The sequence below is a fragment of the Vigna unguiculata genome, chromosome 7 (assembly GCF_037176805.1).
Source record: "Vigna unguiculata cultivar grain cowpea cultivar isolate G323 ecotype 2 chromosome 7, ASM3717680v1, whole genome shotgun sequence".
NCBI lineage: Eukaryota > Viridiplantae > Streptophyta > Magnoliopsida > Fabales > Fabaceae > Vigna > Vigna unguiculata.
Genome location: NC_140798.1, coordinates 15554315 through 15575697, shown reverse-complemented (window position 1 = coordinate 15575697; position 21383 = coordinate 15554315). Strand labels below are relative to the sequence as shown.

The window sequence follows — 21383 nt, the reverse complement described above, 5'->3', positions numbered from 1 at the left end:
AGTGACTAAATTATAAATTTACTCCACATATAAAAGTTCCATTTAACATCTTTTAATATACTCCACAATAAATTAGTTTTTCCCACCTTCGTGAAAAAGTATAAATTAATTAAAAGTTGACAGTAAAGTAACATGTATTGATAAAAAAAAAAGCTATTGTCACATTAAACTTTAAAAAAATATAAAAGAAAAACTCAAAGTCATAAAACAGGAAGAAAGAATTAATCAAAGATATTTGAAAAATATATTTAAAGCACAACCAGTTTTACAATATTAGACTAATTTATAATTTGTTTTATTCCAATGTTTTACTTGTTCTTTTGATTTCGTTTGAGTTTCTATGATTAATTAATGTTGTTTTGAAATTCTTTGCATGATTAAATCACTTGTTAATGCATTCCATGGATGAATCCGAAATTGTCCTGCACCTTCATATACACATTTTCAATGCATCACTATCACCTTATTTTTCTGGTTCTAATTGTGATTTCGGTTTTCATTGATTCTAACTAGTTATAAATACATATTTTAGTTGCTTTAGATGTTTAAATCATGTTCCAAGCATCAGCATTGCATATAATTCATATCCAGAGTTCACTATGACATTTTATTCATCCATACATTTTATTTCATTAACTTCATGAACCTCCTTTGAACGAAAAGGGGGTAACCTATGAAGCATAAACACAGACGAGACTCATAACAGTAAATTATAGTACGACACAGTATGATAAACTTGTAACATTAGCATAATAGTAACATTCTAAAAGAAAGAGAGAACAAGACTTTGACATTGCAAGGTCCCATAAAAAATTGATATGCAACTTTAGGGTTTTAAAGAATATTCACATAATCATATAGAAAAAGTAGAATATAAAAGTTACCTGAAAGCAATGGATATTAGTTTATCTTGTTTGTAATGGCTTCAGATCAAAACTTCGAACCTACCCATGAAGAATATAAAAGAAATAAAGATGAAGTGAACCACATGAATCATAGTTTTTAAAATAATGAACAAGAAGGGATAAAATGTACCAATGAACTTTAACTAAGAAAGATGAAGAGGGTGAAGAAAAGCCACACACAAGTTTATGAGCACATAAATAAATGGGTCAAGTTAGAACGCTCTCCCACAACCCTTCGTTGTGGTCACCACGTACGGCATGAACATCATCTACTTCATTGTTGACATTCAAGGTCGACATATTTGATGAGAAGGATGGAGTTTCGCTAATATCAAGTATCAATTCATCATTGTAATCAGTATAATGTATGGTTTTGCCCTTGAGATCCACTGACCATCTTTTGTTAGCGGGATTAGTGACATAAAACACTTGTTTTGCTTGGGATGCCATGATGAATGGCTCTTTAGTATAACCTTCCTTTTCTAGGTCAACCAAGGTAAAACCTAGATCATCAGTCTTCACGCCAGTATTACCATCAACCCACTTACATTTAAAAATAGGTACTCTGAAACTTGTGTAATCTATTACCCAAATATCTTCAATTACACCAAAGTAGCACATTGAGGCCATAATCGGATATTTATCCTTTGAACTTGAGAAATGCATTGATTCAGCTACAACCATTACTCCACTATTCTGTGTGGTGCATTTTTCATCTTCGTCTTTTGTATGAAATGTATAATTGTTTATATCATACCCACTCCAGCATAAGACATCATAGTTTGGCTCACTTGCTAGCCAATTTAATGTATCAGAAGTTGTATTGTCATTTTGAACCTGTTGTTTGAACCACTTCAAAAAAGTTTTGTTGTGCTCATTAATGACCCACTTTTGAGACATTTGTGGATTATTTCTCTTCACAATATCTTTATGAGCACTTAAATAGGGGATGACTTCTTTAGTGTTATTCAATATATATAAATGTGCTTGGAGAACTTCATCTCTACTCAGAGTTATAACTTTTGCACTTCGAGTACCCTTACCAACACCTCTTCCATGGTAACGAGACTTCGGTACCCCTATAGCTTCAACTTGTGATAAGTAATCTGTACAGAACTCAATAACTTCCTCTGCAATATATCTTTCAACAATTGATGCTTTTGGACGGTATTGGTTCTTTACATACCAATTCAATATCTTCATGTATCGCTCAATAGGGTACATCCATCGTAAGAATACTAGCCACAAATTCTAACTTCTCAGACTAAATGAATAATCAGATGGACCATAATATTAAAGAATGATGGAGGAAAGTACATGTCCAACTGACACAATATGAGTACAACCTCATTTTCTAACTGATCCAACTTCTCAATATCGATAACCTTACTACATATTGCATTAAAAAAGAAGCACAATCTTGTTAAGGTATATCTAACATTTTTAGGCAATATGCCTCGAATAGCCACTGGTAGAAGTTGTTGCATCAATACATGGCAATCATGAGATTTTAACCCAAGTAATTTTAGATCTTTCATGGATACAAGTCTTTTAAAATTGGAAGAGTAACCTAGTGGAACTTTCACACCTTGTAAAATCTCACTAAAACTTCTCTTCTCTTGTTTAGACAATGTGTGGCATGCTGAAGGCAGGTATGTTCGCTTACCATGTGATTGTGGAGCTAATTGTTCCTTATGCCCATTTCAATTAAGTCCAAATGAGCATTTAGACCATCTTTCGTCTTGCCTTGAATATTGAGGAGTGTTCCGATAATACTATCACACACATTTTTCTCTACATGCATAACATCTATACAATGTCTCACATCAAGCACCCTCCAATATGGGAGATCAAAGAAAATTGACCTTTTCTTCTATATGTTGTTTGAAGTGCCTTTATTTTTTATCTTTCCAAACATATCCCCAATGTCTTTCACACCCTCATATACTTGTGACCCACTTAAAACCATTGGAGCTAATTCATTTTCTTGACACCCATTAAATGCTTTCTTCAATTTATGATATGGATGGTTTGTACTAAGAAATCTCCAATGTCCAAGATATATTGTTTTCCTTCCATGTTGTAGTTGATGGTGACATGTGCCTTCTTCACATATAGGGCATGCTTTGTGACCCTTAATTCTATATCCACTTAAATTACCATATGTTAGAAATCTCAATATCGATAACCTTACTACATATTGCATTAAAAAAGAAGCACAATCTTGTTAAGGTATATCTAACATTTTTAGGCAATATGCCTCGAATAGCCACTGGTAGAAGTTGTTGCATCAATACATGGCAATCATGAGATTTTAACCCAAGTAATTTTAGATCTTTCATGGATACAAGTCTTTTAAAATTGGAAGAGTAACCTAGTGGAACTTTCACACCTTGTAAAATCTCACTAAAACTTCTCTTCTCTTGTTTAGACAATGTGTGGCATGCTGAAGGCAGGTATGTTCGCTTACCATGTGATTGTGGAGCTAATTGTTCCTTATACCCATTTCAATTAAGTCCAAATGAGCATTTAGACCATCTTTCGTCTTGCCTTGAATATTGAGGAGTGTTCCGATAATACTATCACACACATTTTTCTCTACATGCATAACATCTATACAATGTCTCACATCAAGCACCCTCCAATATGGGAGATCAAAGAAAATTGACCTTTTCTTCCATATGTTGTTTGAAGTGCCTTTATTTTTTATCTTTCCAAACATATCCCCAATGTCTTTCACACCCTCATATACTTGTGACCCACTTAAAACCATTGGAGCTAATTCATTTTCTTGACACCCATTAAATGCTTTCTTCAATTTATGATATGGATGGTTTGTACTAAGAAATCTCCAATGTCCAAGATATATTGTTTTCCTTCCATGTTGTAGTTGATGGTGACATGTGCCTTCTTCACATATAGGGCATGCTTTGTGACCCTTAATTCTATATCCACTTAAATTACCATTTGTTAGAAATCTCAATATCGATAACCTTACTACATATTGCATTAAAAAAGAAGCACAATCTTGTTAAGGTATATCTAACATTTTTAGGCAATATGCCTCGAATAGCCACTGGTAGAAGTTGTTGCATCAATACATGGCAATCATGAGATTTTAACCCAAGTAATTTTAGATCTTTCATGGATACAAGTCTTTTAAAATTGGAAGAGTAACCTAGTGGAACTTTCACACCTTGTAAAATCTCACTAAAACTTCTCTTCTCTTGTTTAGACAATGTGTGGCATGCTGAAGGCAGGTATGTTCGCTTACCATGTGATTGTGGAGCTAATTGTTCCTTATACCCATTTCAATTAAGTCCAAATGAGCATTTAGACCATCTTTCGTCTTGCCTTGAATATTGAGGAGTGTTCCGATAATACTATCACACACATTTTTCTCTACATGCATAACATCTATACAATGTCTCACATCAAGCACCCTCCAATATGGGAGATCAAAGAAAATTGACCTTTTCTTCCATATGTTGTTTGAAGTGCCTTTATTTTTTATCTTTCCAAACATATCCCCAATGTCTTTCACACCCTCATATACTTGTGACCCACTTAAAACCATTGGAGCTAATTCATTTTCTTGACACCCATTAAATGCTTTCTTCAATTTATGATATGGATGGTTTGTACTAAGAAATCTCCAATGTCCAAGATATATTGTTTTCCTTCCATGTTGTAGTTGATGGTGACATGTGCCTTCTTCACATATAGGGCATGCTTTGTGACCCTTAATTCTATATCCACTTAAATTACCATATGTTAGAAAGTCGTTGATTATACAAAATAACATGGCATGCAACTTGAATGAATCACTAGTGTAGTCATCAAACATATCAACACCCTTCTCCCATAACATCTTCAAATCTTCAACTCATGGGGTTAAATAAATATCAATGTTGTTTCCTAGTTGTCTTGGACCCAGGATCATCAAGGATAACATAACATATTTGCGTTCCATGCACAACCAAGGAGGTAAATTGTAAATCACTAATAGAATAGGCCATGAACTATGTTTACTGCTCAAGTTACTGTTGGCATGAGAAGTCAAGGTGGTTTGCTTCTTGTAGATTTGATGAAGATTGAATGAAGCTCTTTTGAACTATATTGAAGCCATTACCATTGGAATGAAGCCTACATTGATGAAGGAAAGGAGATTTGATGATATCCATGGTGATAAAGGCTGGAACGTGTGCTCTCCATGTAGTTACATCAATTAGAAAGTGTATTTGTAGTTTATAATTCATGTTGTAGACCTTATAACATTAATTAGATGTAGTTTGGTCTTTATGTTTTTTTAATCCGTTGAATGGTTTTTCAACATGTTAAAATGTCTCTTTTAATCTGTTGAATGGATTTTTAATAGATTAAAAGGTTGGTTGTAGTAGTCTTAAACTGCAACAAATTCAATCAGTTGATTTATTTTTAATCGACTGATTTCACTTAAGTCAAGAGAAATCAACCGATTGATTTGAAAATCAAAGGACAACATCATAGGTGATATCAAACAGGGAGTATCTACTAGACGTAGGATTGTATTTTGTGAACATGTTGCATTTGTATCTCAAATAGAACCTAAGAATGTGAATGATGCTTTGAATGATAGTAATTGGATTGTGGGTATGCAAGATGAACTCAATCAATTCACAAGAAATGATGTTTGGTTTCTAGTGCCTAAAACTAATGATATGAATATAATTGGAACCAAATGGGTTTTTAGAAACAAAATGGATGAAGATGGTAATATTGTAAGAAACAAAGCTAGACTAGTTGCTAAAGGTTATAATCAAGAAGAAGGTATTGATTTTGATGAAACTTATGCACCTGTAGCTAGGCTAAAAGCTGTGAGATTACTCTTAGCATATGCTTGCGTGTGAACTTTAAATTGCATCAAATGGATGTGAAAAGTGCATTCTTGAATGGTTTCCTAAATGAAGAAGTGTATGTATCACAATGATGAGTGCGTATTTTTGCCCTCATTCAATGTTTAATTCTGAGTATTTAATTGAATTTGTGTGCTTAAGGAGTGATTTAATTAACAATTCTGATAATTAGGCTATTTGAACTTGTGCGACAAAAACGTGCTAAAAAGTGATTTTCAGTTGCATAAATTATTTCTTGCATATTTTAACGTTTGTTAATGTAGCTGAAGTGAAGATTAAGCTCATTGAAGGTGGGAAAATAATTAGCAAGTTCTGGAAAAATCACTTCAGCACCCCAGTTTTTACTTATACACTCCCCTCTTTCTAAATAGGTCTCACCAAAAACCTATTATGCACCCTCTAATATGTCTATATACACCCCCTTCTAATAGGTCCTACCACTTAAACTCCATTCAACCAGATGTTGCCATGTGGCAATCCCCACCTTTCAAATCAGGCTAACCATATATTGACATGTGGCATTAATCCCTGCAAACACATATACACCAATTAAACACTGCCACGTAATCATCTCCTCCATTTCACACATGAAACCCTAACCCTAATTTCAGCCACCATTACCACCCTCCACGGCAGCCACCGCCGTTCACTGTCAAATCACCGTGAGTTGCGCTCCACCATGCCGAAAATCGTGCACCATTCACGCATCCACACCAGTCACGACCACCACCATCCTCATTGCATCTTGTTGGAAACCTGCATCAGTTCACGTTGGAACAGCGAAAAATGCAGCCACTGCTACGAGCCACCAATGTTTTGCAGTCCACTAGAGCGAACCTGCAATGCAAACAGCAATGTCGACAGCCATTGCATGACCATGGACGAGCACCACCGTCAACCGCAATCCACGATGGAGATGGAAACCTTGAAACGTAGTAAAAACCTAAAGGAGGCGGAAACCCTAATTTTGGAGAAAGAAAGTGCACTCTACCACGTGTAAGTCTGCTATTGCACAGTCAAACTGGTTAAAGCTGGTCAAACAGTCAACTCTGGTTAAATGTTTAAATCTGGTCAAAGACTGATCAAATGAGAGAGGTTTAACTGCAAATATTGATATTTTTGGATGTCTCTGCAAATTTGGACTACAAGATTAAAAATGGCTTATTGAGAAAATTAATGCAAACATTATTTGTTAATAATTTATCAGATATCTCTAAATAATTTATTTATTTAATTATATCATAAATTATTAACCAAACTATATTTGTTAAATAGTCTAGATCTCTCCAAATATCTTTGAATATTTATCTTTATCTTTATTTTAAAAGATATTTGAGAGGTTTTAGCAACCGAAAAGCCCAGCCCAAATCCTATATAAAGAGACAAAGGGAGAAGCAGAAGAGAGGAAGCTCAGGACTTCAGAGTTTTTGGACCATTAGGGGGGCCTAATTTCGTTTCCTTTCTCTCTCTCCATTGTTCTATTTTTATTTTGCATTCATGGAGTTCTAAACTTCTTGGGTTGATTCCATTGTAATTTCTTAATTGGATTATGAGGTTAGATCAATTAATTTCTTTGTTTTTTTATTATTGTTGAGGTTTTATTTCATCTATGTCTTTTATCTTTAAATCACATAAAAAGTAATGATTTTAAATCTATACGCATGTTGATCATATCAGTTCAAGGGTTTTTAAATCTACTTGAGACTTTACTTTAATTTTATTTAGAAACTTTCATATGATTAAATGAGTTTTTACCAATAATTGAGAGTTTGCTTTGGTTAAAGGTATTTACTCTAACTACAATTAATTGAGACTTTACTTTGATTAATTAAGCTTTTTATTTGGTGAGGAGATAAAAGAATAGACATGATTAGGCATAGTAAAATTTGATTGAGACTGTACTTTGGTTGAATTTATTGTGGATAATCTAAAAGTTCTCACTTTTAATTGAGATTGTACTTTGGTTAAAAGTGAGAACGCAAACAAATTAATTGAGACTTTACATTGATTAATTTGTAAATCTACAACAGTAATTAATTGAGCAATAATCTTTAGATAACCAATGATGAATCTATTTTGAAAAAGTAATGGAATCAATCTATTTTCTTTACAATTGTTTTTAACTCTTTTTATCTTTTCTATTTCTTTCTTGTTTATCTTAATTCTCTTATATTTTATTATTTTATTAGACTAACTCTTTTGTATAGATTTTATAAGAACTAATTTGTTAAAAATCAATTCCGTGTTCGTTGGGAGACAACTTTGGGTTACATTACCTTATCTATTTTGTTGACTACTATCTTAGCAATACTAACGTTGCTATAGTTTAGTATTATTAATTTGATCGCGTCAACGACAACGTTATCAAATTTGGTGTCGTTGTTGGGGAACATGGTTAGAATTTTTATCATTTTAGTTCTTATTTTTATTCTTTTCATTTTATTTTTTATTTTTTATTATTATTTATTTTTTTTTATCACTAACATTTTTTTCTCATTTTTTTCCTAACATTTTTTTAATTTTCTTTAATTATTTTATTTTATTTTATTTAGTTATTTTTTTTAAGCATATTTTTTGTTTGAGGAATTTTGTTGGGAAATTTGTGAAACTAGGTTGGAAACACTTTGGCTAAGGAAAGACAAAGTACTTAGGTTGTCCATTGAGACGCACCTCTCTTTCCTAGAAGTCTACTAATGAAGGATTGACCTCAATCAAGGATGGAGGCAAATGCTTAAGAAGACTAAGCATGTTTAGAAAGGAAGTTCACTAATCCTTCATCCCTTTCATTTGTGTTTTCTATTTTTGATTCCCTAAGTTGACTTAGTTGAATCAACTTTAGTTGACTTGTTGACCTTTGACTAGGTTTGACTTGTTGACTATAGTTGACTTGACTTAAGCCAACATGCTAATCTATGTTTATTTGCTTTGTAGGTTAATTAGGAGTAAGAAAGCAATGCTAGGTGGCGCATGGTGATTAGGGAGCATAAATGATGTGGAGGAGAGAGTAAAGCAAAGGCATAAAGCATAAAGTAAAAGGCATAAAACAAGTGTACCTATGTACCTTTGGTCTCCTTTGTTTTTAGCACACTTTGGCCACTTTTTGGAGACATATGGGACACATTCTTTGTCTCCTTTTGTGCTAGAACGAAATTAGCCTTGCACACATCATAGTTGGCTCTTTTGTCTCTCATTTTTGTAACCTTATTTGACCTAGTTTCTAGAAGCTATGGTTAGGTTTTTGTAGAGACATCCTTAGGTATCTTTTATTTGCTTATAGGCCCCTAAACTCTTCTATATAAGGGGTGCTCCTAGACATGTAAAAGGGATGAACATTTTGAAGTAAAAACACTTTTGTGTCTCAACCATTTGTGAGAGTTTCCTCCCTTGGAAGTGAATACTTTTAAGCCTTATCTTGCATAGCAAGTGGCGGCACACATCCACTCATCTTCAAGGTTGTCATGGCTTCTAGCCTAGCCTTGTAATGGCGTGCTTCTCACATTTTTACCATTTCTTTCCTTTCCATTTTATGTTTTCTTATTCCTTTAATTGTTCTTGGTTTTCTATGGTTTATGTGCTTTCCATTTCCTTTTTGTTTTGAATCAATCCATCATCTTTTTCTCCTGAGCTTTGCGAAAGGAACCTTCACATCTAGATAGCTTGCTATCTTAATGTCCACTGGGAATTTCGCTTAGCTTTCTTAATCAACTCACACCATATTCAATAATCTTAAAGAGGAACAAGATAATCCTTCATCATTTGGTATCTAGAGCCTAGGTTATCTTGAATATGGTGTTTTTCAAGTGCTAACCTTGTCTTGTTGTAGCTATCTTTGTATGGTTCAAATCCACTTCCATTGCATACAAAAACAATGCTGGCAGAAACTGTTCACCATTTTAAAATATTAAAATGCACCTTCTCAGTGATCCAAAAATTACGTTCTGTATGTCAAAAGAAAGCTCTGTTAGTCTAGTTTCTAACAAAAAAAGAACCAATGCATTTGGAGTTTTGTGGAGAGAGTTATGATTGAAATAGTTAGCAAAGGTCAGAGCTGCCGAGATCACCGCGAATCAACGTTTTTCAGGTTATGTTGGGCAGTTTTTGCTACTGTTTTTGTTACTCTTCTTACTCCTAAATGTGGTTGGATAACATGTCTTTGGATGCTTAGTCTTTGAGCCTCAAATCCATGAGTTTAAATGCATGATAGCTACATGTTTGTGTCTTTGTGTATATCATGTTGAGTCTTTAAATGTGTCTAATTTTGCTTGAGTCATATGTCGTATGCTTCTTTGCGTTTTCTTATTCTGGTTTCTAAGTATTTGAGCTATTGCATGAGATCTATGCCTTTTGTTGTAGCATGCTCCTTGAAATTGATTTTGACCTAATTTTTAAGGAACTAAGTGTTCAAGACACCCTAAAATATCCTTCTCATCATCTTAAGTACCTAGTTTTGAAAAGAAAAATTATTTTCATGACCAAAAACAGTTTGGCCGAGAGCTAATGTGTTGCTTGGTGAATCCATTTGGCCAATTTTACTAGGTGTTATGCTACCAAATTTTATACTTGGATTTTGGGTGATATTGGCAAATTAGTTCCATGCTTTAACTTGGTTATGATCTTTCTTGGTGTATGCATAATTTGAGGTATAATCTTGGCTTGTTCAAATGCTTTCCATAGAGTCTTTAAAAGTGTTTTTCATTGCTTTAGTCTTGTTCAAGTTTTGTCTTTAAAACAAAATTTCCTTAAAAGTTAAACTTTCTTGTTTTTTGTGCTTTTCTTGCTTGTCACTAGGTGTTCTTTGTTGTGTCTTAGTAGTTTTCTTTTCTTGAAACTCTTGGGATGTTGTGGCCAAATCACTTGTATTGCATTTGAAAGGTTTTGAACAAGTTTTGAAAAGTGTTTGCTTCACTCCTTTGGTGGATTTTGAGTGCTAGCCTTGCCTTGTTACTTTGGGAGAGTGATCTAAACACTTGGGTTACATTTTGGGTTGGATTTGGTCTCGGTTTTCATGTTGTCTAACCTCTAATCCATTTATTTTGTCTCCGATTTGAGTGTTTTTGTTGTAGGAATTATGGCAAGTTCATCAAATGCACCTACACCAAACAAAAACAATACATTGATGAGATTGCTTCGGGATTTGGAGTTGTCTAGGAAGGAGGCCTTTGAAAAATTGAGAAAAGACAAGGAGCAAAGTGACCTAAGAATCCAAGAGCACATTCAAAGGCTTGAAGCTAGGGAGAAAGAAAGAGAGCCTAGGAAAAGAGGGCATTCTAGGCGCAACCCATCACAAGAGAAGCAAACTCTAAAGATTCCTAAGTTCTATGGTGGAAGTGATCCCAAAATCTTCCTTGATTGGGAAGCTAAAGTTGATCAAATTTTCAATGAAAATCATGTAAAGGATCAAGCACAAGTTGATCTAGTAGTTTTAGGATTTTTGGAGTATGCTAATACTTGGTGGCATAAAGTTTGTAAGAATTATGACCAAGGGCCACCCGCGGCTTTTTCGATGGACATGAAATCTCTTATGCGCGCTAGATTTGTTCCTCCCTACAATAGGAAGGAACTTCTTTTGAAGCTCCAAAGGCTTCACCAAGGTTCTATGAGTGTGAGTGAGTACTTTAAAGAATTAGAGTCTCAAATGCGTAGGGTTGAAATAAAAGAAACTAACAAAGAGAAAATAAAAAGATTTGTGAGTGGTCTTAGGAGAGACATACAAGACCAAGTAGAGTTGTATGAGTACTCCACTCTTGAAAATGTTTTCACACTTGCCCTTGGGATTGAAATTCAATGGAAAAGAAAAAGAAGGGCAAGGAAGAGTTACTCACCCAACCACTACTTTAGTCACTCATGGAAGGGAAAGGATAAAAAGAAACATGATAAGTTCCCTTCTAACTCTCATCAAGAACCACCATGTAAAAGTAAGTCACCAAGTGATCACATTCACCATTCCACTTCTCAAAGATCAAGTTCCATTAAATGTTTTAAATGTTTGGGTTATAATCACATTGCTTTAAATTGCCCAACCAAAAGGACCATGATCTTAAAGAAGAGTAATGATGTTGAAAGTGAACACTCATCTCCCCATTCTCTTTCAAAAGAATCTTCTTCCTCTAGTAAAACTAAAATTTTTTAGAAAGACCCTATGTTATTAAGGCGCATGATAGGTCAAGATCAAAGTGAGCTTGAGCCAACTCAAAGAGAAAACATTTTTCAATCTAGATGCAAAATTAACAAATGGGTTTGCTCTCTAATTATTGATGGAGGAAGTAGTACCAATGTAGCTAGCACAAGGTTAGTGGAAAAGCTTTGCTTAGAGACCATTCCTCATGCTAAGCCCTACAAGCTTGCTTGCATAAGTAAAAAGGGAGAAAAATATGTCAATAAACAAGTCCTAATTAACTTCTCTATAGGAAGCTACAAAGATGAGGTGCTATGTGATGTTGTTCCCATGGAAGTCACACATATCTTACTAGGTAGGCCATGGCAATTTGATAAACAAACTTTACATGATGGCCATACCAACTAATACATTTTCTTCTTCATAAATGGGAAAAAGACCATTTTACTACCTCTATCACCTCAAGAAGTTAATAAGGATAGAAATATAATAAGAAAAGATAAAGAAGAAAAAGAAAAGGGGCAAGCTTTCACCAAGGTGTTACTTGCCTACAAAAAAAAATCTTCCAAAGCAAGATGTACATCACCCTTCCTTCTCTTCCCAAGCCAAAAAGGAAGGCCCAAAGCACAAGCAAGAGAGGAAGAATAGTCTAGAAAATAAAGATGGCCTAACCAAAGCTAGGGGTAATACCCTTAGAAAGGATGGAACAAGAGCTCACAAAAGGGAGGCACAAATCCTCCCCCAAATCAAGTCAAGCTCCATCTACAAAGGCTTAAAGAATTTGTGGTCAAATTCTCTCCAAGGAGGGGTGGATGATGAAGGATTGACCCCAACCAAGGATGGAGGCAAATGCTTAAGAAGACTAAGCATGTTTAGAAAAGAAGTTCACTAATCTTTCATCCCTTTCATTTGTGTTTTCTATTTTTGATTCCCTAAGTTGACTTAGTTGAATCAACTTTAGTTGACTTGTTGACCTTTGACTAGGTTTGACTTGTTGACTATAGTTGACTTGACTTAAGCCAACATGTTAATCTATGTTTATTTGCTTTATAGGTTAATTAGGAGTAAGAAAGAAATGCTAGGTGGCGCATGGTGATTGGGGAGCATAAATGATGTGGAGGAGAGAGTAAAGCAAAAGGCATAAAGCATAACGTAAAAGGCATAAAACAAGTGTACCTATGTACCTTTGGTCTCCTTTGTTTTTAGCACACTTTGGCCACTTTTTGGAGACATATGAGACACATTATTTGTCTCCTTTTGTGCTAGAACGAAACTAGCCTTGCACACATCATAGTTGGCTCTTTTGTCTCTTATTTTTGTAACCTTATTTGACCTAGTTTCTAGAAGCTAGGGTTAGGTTTTTGTAGAGACATCCTTAGGTATCTTTTATTTGCTTATAGGCCCCTAAACTCTTCTATATAAGGGGTGCTCCTAGACATGTAAAAGGGTTGAACATTTTGAAGTAAAAACACTTTTGTGTCTCAACCATTTGTGAGAGTTTCCTCCCTTGGGAGTGAATACTTTTAAGCCTTATCTTGCATAGTAAGTGGCGGCACACATCCACTCAACTTCAAGGTTGTCATGGCTTCTAGCCTAGCCTTGTAGTGGCGTGCTTCTCACATTTTTACCATTTCTTTCCTTTCCATTTTATGTTTTCTTCTTCCTTTAATTGTTCTTGGTTTTCTATGGTTTACGTGCTTTCCATTTCCTTTTTGTTTTGAATCAATCCATCATCTTCTGCTCTTGAGCTTTATGAAAGGAACCTTCACATCTAGATAGCTTGCTATCTTAATGTCCAGTGGGGATTTCGCTTTGCTTTCTTAATCAAGTCACACCATATTCAATAATCTTAAAAATGAACAAGATAATCCTTCATCATCTACTCAACAAGCTTGCAACTTATTTCTTTTCAGAAATCCTCTTTCAAAAATGCAAAATAATTTTTCATACGAAAGTAATCAACATTGTAGTTTTCAAATGGATTACAATTGCTATCCACAGCAACCACGTGATTTTCAGCAACAAATTGTCACACCTACTTCTACACCTGATATAAGTGGGTTAACTTTACGACAATTTAATGATCTATATCCTAGATCATCTTTTTTGGGATATGGGCAACAACCACATTCTGAGTGTCCACCTCAGCAACCATATGTTCCAAATAGTTTTCAGCAACAATATGTACCACCACAGCAAGTTGAAGCAACCAATGGACCATCCTACATGGAAGTTATGATATTAATGGGTGAAGCTATAGAGAAATTAGAGTCCATGGATGAAAGGTTGCGAGTTGAACAAAGATGCAGAAATATTGAGCAAGAGTGGTACGAAAATAAGCAAATATTGTCTGATTTGTTGAGGGATGCAAGTAAGAACAACTTCATAGAATTACTTGTAACTATTAATACCACCCCTCAACCCCATCAGAGATTTCCTGAAAATCCAGATTTTAATGAACTTCGTCATGAAATCAAAGATGTGCTTCTTAAGTTGAACAAATGTCTGAAGATTTGAGTCAGCAATGAATGATGCAGTGAGAAAGATCACTTTGGAAGATATGATGAATATGATGATTGAAATGATGAAGATCAATCAGACATATCAGAAAGAGATGATGAATGCCGCCACACAAAGCTTGCAGAGTCAGTCTGAAAAACCAATGGCGGAGTCACATCACATTGATATATCTACTGATGGATATAATGATGCTCATAGCAATATGTCTACTGATGGACATATCAATTTTGCTAAAGATGTTGCTGATGAAGAAATTAAAGATTCTCACACAAACATATCTACTGATGGATATGTTGACGATGCTCCATGTGGATATAAAGTTGTACCTATTGATGAGGATATGAGTACAAATGATCATTTTCAAGAGCAAAGTTGTGAGAACAATACAATGGAGGAACCAAGTGCCGTTGAAGAGCTAATAGTATTCGAAGATGCAGCTGAAGCATCTATTATTGCAACTGACTTGGTTAATGATGAAGCAGTAGAGTCAACAACACCAGGTGAAAATTTTTGCTCAGAAGATGAGATTATGAGGATTACTGATGATCCGCTTAACCATCTGAATGCACCTGATGATGCTCAAGTTGAGTTGAAGCCACACACTCCACACATCAAGTTTGTTGATGTGAATTATGCAAATAAGTTTTCAGTGGTTATCTTTGTTGACATGGCTACAACAGGTAAAAAGCTTAGATTCAAATTCTTTTGAAACCATTATTGATAAAAAATTTAAATTGCATGCATGTTTGTTTTTTGTTTCTGTTTTTAATTTTAAAATAATTTCAAAAATATGTGTTTTTGTTTTCTTTAATAAAATTGTACAAGCTGACTTGTACTTTATAAAATTAAAGAAAATAAATTTTGACATATGGCCAGATTGAGCCAATAGTCACAAGATTTTTCGTTTCCTCCCCAAAATAAGTCCATCAAGGAAAATTTTTTTGAAATAAGTGTGGGGAGACAAACTATAGGTAGGATTTTTCTTTTTTCTGTTTTTCAATTTTTTTTGTTTTTGTTTTCATTTAAAAAGAAATTGTGATTTCTTTTTGAGAAAATTGTTAAAGTATTAACTTTTTACTAAGTGAAACTTTTAAACAATATGTCTCATAAGAAATCCACCAAAAATATTTCCCTGCTTTCAATAAAACATATTGACATTGGATTTTGGGATTTGATTCAATAATTGGGATGATCATAATTCTGGAAAAATAAAAGTCATGTTGATATGAGTGGATTGTTTCTATGATTTACTAATTGAGTTGATTTGAGAATTTCTTTATTAAATCTTTTGTGAAAGAATTTGACCTTGTGAGTCTTGAGCCTTAATGCAAAGGATGGACCGCCATGTGCCATTCCTATTTTTTCTTGAGTGACTTGTGCATGTTTTTTTATACTCAAATGTTTATCTTGACTCTTTTGTTTTGCATCTTAGGTGAATATGCATGATTTGATATGACTGAGGCATTTCTTATTTTTAGCTACTTGGCCAAATAAGCCAACCTTGATATTAATCCATTGGTAGCCCCTTTGAGCTTTAAACTTATTTTTCTTGTTTTAAGCCTATTGCATAACCTTGAAAAGAAAAAGACCATATTCTACCTTAGGAAGAAAGAAGGAGCTAATGGATTGTGTTCAAGAATGGTTGAGGAATAAAGTGTATGGGTGAGTACCTCACCCACAAAATAATGAAAATGGCAATAAGGAAAAAAAATGATGAAAGAGTTTTGAAAGAAATGTTTAAGAAAATGATTCTTTAATCAAAAAGAGCAATAAATGGAAAAGAGTTGTTTTTGAAATTATGCTCCATTATTCTTTCTATATTTTAATTTTAAAAACCCTCAAAAAGTCCTAAATTTTTCCTACCTTTGCCTTGGCCCCATTATAACATGTGAAAAGTCCTCATGATCTTTGAATGCATATTTTTCTGAAAGTTTGTAAATATTAGAGTCTTGTTAAGTATTATGATAGTTTACTTACATGGGTATTTTGAGTGAAAACACAAGTCAAAACACTTGAGCGAATTTTGGAGAGAAAATATACACTTTATCTTGAGTGATATCTTTCATAATTGATTGTCTTGTGAATTCAAAAGATTAACTCATGTGTGAAAAATAGAACCTTTCCGTTTGTATATACATGATAATTTGATCTCTAGAGTATTGATTTGCCTCCAATGATGTTCATTCCTTTGATCCAGTGTTGATGTGAAATAAAATACCTCAGATTAAGTTTTGAAATTCTTCGATTTTGCCCAGGAGTGCAAAAAGATAAGTGTGTGGTTATGATGAGTGCGTATTTTTGCCCTTATTCAATGTTTAATTCTGAGTATTTAATTGAATTTGTGTGCTTAAAGAGTGATTTAATTAACAATTCTGATATTTAGGCTATTTGAACTTGTGCGATAAAAATGTGCTAAAAAGTGATTTTTAGTTGCATAAATTATTTCTTGGATATTTTAACGTTTGTTAATGCAGCCGAAGTTAAGATTAAGCTCATTCAAGTTACAGAACACCTTTAAATAAGGCTGAAATTAGCAAGTTCTGAAAAAATCACTTTTGCACTCCTAGTTTTTACTTATACACTCCCCTTTTTCTAAATAGGTCTCACCAAAAACCTATTATGCACCCCCTAATATGTCTATTTACACCCCCTTCTAATAGGTCCTACCACTTAAACTCCATTCAACTAGATGCTGCCATGTGGCAATCCCCACCTTTCAAATCAGGCCAACCATATGTTGGCATGTGGCATGAATCCTTGCAAACACATATGCACCAATTAAACACTGCCACATCATCATCTCCTCCATTTCACACATGAAACCCTAACCCTAATTTTAGCAACCATAACCACCCTCCACCACTTGCCGCCGCCGTTCACCGTCAAAGCACTATAAGTTGCACTCCACCATGCCAGAAATCGCGCACCATTCACGCATCCACACCAGTCACGGCCACCACCATCCTCTTCGCATCTTGTCAGAAACCTGCATCAGTTCACGTTGGAACAGCAAAAAACGTAGCCACTGCTGCGAGCCACCAACGTTTCGCAGTCCACAAGAGCGAACCTGCAATGCAAACAACAACACTAGCAACCATTGCAGAAGCAACGCGCCACCGCAGCTTCCTCCTTCCTCTCTACGCCATTACTGCACCTATTTGCATTTGGACCTCACGTTGTCACAATTGCATCTCTGCACCTGTTCGAGCAGCCAAGTCGCCGGAATACAGCAGCAGCAGAAGCCACCACCACCGCACTTATTCATCACCATTGCAGCAAATTCACCATCTTCTCGCGTCGTTCGCACCTGCAGCCTCCATAGCAGCAGCCTCTTCGTTCACGCTGCAGTAGCACACCATCACCACCATTTCTGCATCTGCACCGTGAGCTAACCATTGCAGCGTCGCCAGAAAACGTGAACCAGCAGCACCAGCAGCACCAGCAGCAGTAGCATGACAATGGATGAGCACCACCGTCAGTCACAATCCATGATGGAGATGGAAACCTTGAAACATAGTAGAAACCTAAAGGAGGCGAAAACCCTAATTCTGGAGAAAGAAAGTGCACTATACCACATGTTAGTCCGCTATTGCACAATCAAACTGGTCAAACAGTCAACTATGGTTAAATGTTTAAATATGGTCAAAGACTGATCAAATGAGAGAGGTTTAACTGCAAATATTGATATTTTTGGATGTCTCTGCAAATTTGAACTACAAGATTAAAAATGGCTTATTGAGAAAATTAATGCAAACCTTATTTGTTAATAATTTATCAGATATCTCTAAATAATTAATTTATTTAATTATATCATAAATTATTAACCAAACTATATTTGTTAAATAGTCTAGATCTCTCCAAATATCTTTGAATATTTATCTTTATCTTTATTTTAAAAGATATTTGAGAGGTTTCACCAACCGAAAAGCCCAGCCCAAATCCTATATAAAGAGACAAAGGGAGAAGCAGAAGAGAGGAAGCTTGGGACTTCGGAGTTTTGGGACCCTTAGGGTGGCCTAATTTCGTTTCCTTTCTCTCTATCCATTCTTCTATTTTTATTTTGCATTCATGGAGTTCTAAACTTCTTAGGTTGATGCCATTGTAATTTCTTAATTGGATTCTGAGGTTAGATCAATTAATTTCTTTGTTCTTTTTATTATTTGGTGAGGAGATAAAAGAATAGACATGATTAGGCATAGTAAAATTTGATTGAGACTGTACTTTGGTAGAATTTACTGTGGATAATCTAAAAGTTCTCACTTTTAATTGAGACTGTACTTTGGTTAAAAGTGAGAACCCCAACAAATTAATTGAGACTTTACATTGATTAATTTGTAAATCTACAACAATAATTAATTGAGCAATAATCTTTAGATAACCAATGATGAATCTATTTTGAAAAAGTAATGAAATCAATCTATTTTCTTTACAATTGTTTTTAACTCTTTTTATCTTTTCTATTTCTTTCTTGTTTATCTTAATTCTCTTATATTTTATTATTTTATTAGACTAACTCTTTTGTATAGATTTTATAAGAACTAATTTGTTAAAAAACAATTCCGTGTTCATTGGGAGACGACTTTGGGTTACTTTACCCTATCTATTTTGTTGACTACTATCTTAGCAATACTGACATTGCTATAGTTTAGTGGTATTAATTTGATCGCGTCAACGACAGCATTATCACACAACCTCCTGGATTTGAGGATCATCTCTATCCTAACCATGTTTTCAAATTGAAAAAGGGCCTTATATGGTTTGAAACAAGCACCAAGACAATGGTATGAAAGGCTAAGCAATTTTCTCTTATCAAAAGGTTATGTTAGAGGTGTAGTGGATAAAACACTCTTCATTAGAAAACATGAAAATGATGTTATACTTGTTCAAGTGTATGTTGATGATATCATCTTTGGTTCAAATAACAACACATTGTGTGAAGAGTTTGTTGCAGCTATGCAGGGAGAATTTGAGATGTCCATTATGGGTGAGCTTACCTACTTTCTAGAGCTACAAGTCAAGCAACTCAAGCATGGAACATTTTTAAATCAATCAAAATATTGTTTTGACTTGTTAAAAAAGTTCAAAATGGAGGATTGCACGGAAGTTGCCACTCCAATTGTAATAAATTGTCTTATGGATGCAGATGAGGCTGGCCAACCAGTGGATTCAACCAAATATAGAGGGCTGATTGGGTCTTTGCTCTATCTTACAGCAAGTAGGCCAGATATTCAATTTGGAGTATGCTTACGTGCTAGATTTCAAGCAAATCCAAAGGAATCACACTTTAAGGCTGCAAAAAGAATTCTAAAGTACCTCAAAGGAACAACCAATGTTGGTTTATGGTATCCATGTGATTCTAACATATCTCTTAGTGGCTTTTCAGATTCAGACTATGCAGGGTGCAAATTGGATAGGAAAAGCACAAGTGGTACTTGCCATTTCCACAACTGAAGCTGAATATATTGCTGCTGGACATGGCTGTGCATAAATCATATAGTTGAAACATCAACTTTTGGACTATGGTGTAAGGCTAAGCAAGGTACCTTTGTATTGTTATAATACTAGTGCAATCAACTTAACCAAGAATTCAATACAACATTCTAAAACCAAGCATATAGAGATTAGGCATCATTTCATTCGTGATCATGTTCAAAAGGGAGATTGTGAAATCAAATTTGTTAAAACTGATAATCAATTGGCGGATTTGTTTACAAAACCATTGGCTAGAGATAGGTTTAACAAGCTAAGAACTGAACTAGGCATTTTAGACATCAAGAATGTGGCCTGATGTGTTTGCAGCATGTTAATCTTATGTACTCATGCAAAATCTGCTGTTGTATGCAAAAATTAAAAATTGTCATAGTCAACCTGTTGATTTTGCATTTCAACATGTTGAATTCACTTAAATCTGCCTCTGTTTGCATAATTCATGATCTGTCTACCTGCTGATTCTGTATTTCAACATGTTTATTTCACTTAAACTGCTTCTGAATGCTGAAAAATTTATTTGCTATGATTTTTAATCTGCTAATTTCACAATTCAGTATGTTGATTTCATTAAACTGAATCTGGAAAAATAAAGTTCAATTTCACGATTTTCAATTGATTGATTTTCAAAATCAGTCAGCTGATTTCACTTAACCAGATTCTGTTTTTAATCTCTGATGCTTTGATGTTGTTTTAGTCGACTGATTCTATTTTTCAACGTGTTGATTTTACTTAAATTGTGCTTTTACTCACGAATTAAATTGTTAAGCTGACTCAGTCAAAGAAAACATCTTTTTGTTAGGTACTATCTGCTCCTAACTGCCCATTTCATCAGCCATGTGTTACTTTTACAAAATTGTTAGACTGTAAAAAGCATTCTTGCGTACAATTTCAATGTGCATATAGCTCACATGATCTGAACTGATTGATTCTCTCATAAAAACACATTGAAAACATCATGAATGCATGAGATACTATTTTGGACTGCATTAAATTGATTTGGATAACCTAAAACGAATTAATTAAAAAAATTTGCACCATTTAATCAATTGTTTCTGAAAATTAGCTTATTGAATTATAAATATTGCACTTGTATTGTTGCATTTGCATCATACATCTCTTAGAAACAGCCATACCAACACTCATCATGCCTCGTCGTTCCCAAAGAGCTATCCAATCTGATGATGAGCAGTGCACTCCTCCTACCCTAAGGTCTCCAAATCATGAAAGCCATGGAAGAATTGAAGCATGGTTTGAGGATCATGAGGACAACATTCAAGTGTTCCTCATTGAGATGAATAGGAAGCAGATCAGCATTCCTAAGGTGCTGAGGTTCTCATGGCTAAGGGCTGAAGGCTTTGAGAGCCTATTCCAACAACTAAAGCATCAAAAGTTGAAGTCATTCCTTGAACTTTCAGGGAAAATCTATCCAGACTTGGTGAAGGTGTTTTTCACTAACTT

At 34.6% G+C, this 21383-nt stretch overlaps 1 pseudogene; it reads right to left on the bottom strand.

Moving 5' to 3' along the window:
* Nucleotides 1-1112: 1112 nt before the first annotated feature.
* LOC146884664 (uncharacterized) overlaps nucleotides 1113-21383 on the bottom strand; it is a 29723-nt pseudogene continuing 9452 nt past the window's right edge.